Source organism: Capricornis sumatraensis, chromosome 6, assembly GCF_032405125.1.
Source record: "Capricornis sumatraensis isolate serow.1 chromosome 6, serow.2, whole genome shotgun sequence".
NCBI lineage: Eukaryota > Metazoa > Chordata > Mammalia > Artiodactyla > Bovidae > Capricornis > Capricornis sumatraensis.
This window is the reverse complement of record NC_091074.1, coordinates 97,764,092-97,766,002: the sequence shown is the minus strand read 5'-3', so window position 1 is coordinate 97,766,002 and position 1,911 is coordinate 97,764,092.

Sequence of the window (1,911 nt, the reverse complement as noted above, 5' to 3'; positions counted from 1 at the left end):
TGGAAGGCGACAGGTAGAAGGGGTGTGGGTTTCAGAAAGCACAACTGCTTGGTGGGCCAGGAGGAAGCACATGGGGCCCCCTGGCAGGATAGGCCCCCAAAGGGACAGCTGCCCAGATCCCTGCCCACCCTCGTGCCCGGCCGCGTACCCACGCCTTCCTCCAGCTCTGCATCATGCGGTCGTGCTCCCCAGCCACAGCCCTCCAGCTGGCGAGCTCTCTGGTCCACCTCTCCTGCTGGGTCGCCTCTGCAAGATAGAGGGGGTGCTCCAGATCTCAGCTTCCAGGCCTTCATGGCCCCCGCGCTGGGTCCCCCCTCCAGCCACAGAGGCCGTGCTGCGAGCTGAGTGACACCCCTCTGCTGGGCCGAGCCTAGCGGGCTTGTGAAAGTGAAGTTGCTCCGTCATGTCCGATTCTGCGACCCCACGGACTGTAGCCTACCAGGTTCCACCGTCCATGGGATTTTCCAGGCAAGAATACTGGAGTGGGTTGCCATTTCCTTCTCCAGGAGATCTTCCCGACCCAGGGGTTGAACCTGGGTCTCTGGCATTGTAGGCAGGCGTTTTACTGTCTGAGCCACCAGGGAAGTCTTGTTTACTCCTCAGGCCTTCACTTCCTGGCTGTGGGGGCTTCCCCAGTCATGTTCCCTGCCTGCTGTTTCCAGCTCCCATGGCAGCTGCTCCCCAAGGCCACACTGGCGCTGTCCCTCACATCTCACTGGCACCTCTGGTGCCACCAGGAGAGGGGCTAACTCCCCACACCTCATGGGGCACTGCACTCATCCTGGCAGGCTGGGGCTGCTGCCACCTCCTTCGAGGGAGATTGGTTGCCAACATTCCGAAACCAGCTTGGTCACTAGGGCTGGCATCCTGTTACATCACCTGCCACTCACTCCACACCTCCTTGCGTGTGTTTGATCACTTATGGATACAAGGTCACAATTTGTAAGGCCCTTGTTTTCAGTTCTAAGTTACAGCCGACTGACTCTTCACAACCCCATGACTTTCACGCCAGGCTTCTTGGTCCTCCACTATTTCCCAGAGTTTTCTCAAATTCATGTCCATTGAGCCAGTGATGGTATGTAACCATCTCAACCTCTCACAAGATTATTCATTTTATCTTGACAGCAACAGCCAAGGGCATTTTACAGAAATGAATGGAAATTCTAGGTGGGAGTGAGTATCTGTCATTTCCTTTTCCCTGGTAATTCCCACTCAAAGGACAAAGGACCTTTTAAAATATGGATATTTACATATAAACTCCATCTTGAAAATGGATGAACAGGAGAGGAAGCTGAAAAGCTGGGAGTTGAGAAATAGAGGGACCAGTGGAAACAGCCTCGGTAGAACCAGCAGACGCAAGCTTGCAGGGTCCAAGGCCGGCAGCAGTGGGGAGGCGGTCGGGACCTTGGGAGCTGAGACGGTAGGCTCGCAGGTCGCTTACAGGCTGTGCACTCTTGCACAGCCCCCAGGCCCTAACCACTCTCCACAGCCAGGGTGCTGCCCTCCGTCTGCTCCTGAAGACTGGTGGTCTTGGAGAGCTCAGGACCAGGGGCCTAGGCAGTACCTGCTCTGAAGGCAGACCAAATGCTGGGCTTACAGACTAAATGATGAGGCCCCAGCCTCTTGCCAACCCCTGTCCTCACAGATAATCCAACCTGAGCCATGTAGACTTAGCTGGAGCCCCTCCATGTGACAGTGGAGGGGTGCAGGGCAGACCAACTCCCTAGTGCACGTAGGAACAGCCTGGAGAACTTGAGATGCCCCCCGGGACTTGGGAGGGGCTCTGCATTTCTAAGGAGCTCCCAGGTAGACAGATGCTGCCCATCCAAAGGCCACACCTTGGGTAGATGACTATCAAGGGTCCCAAGACTTTGGAGGGAAACAGAACCATCAAAAAGGAACAGCTGAGAG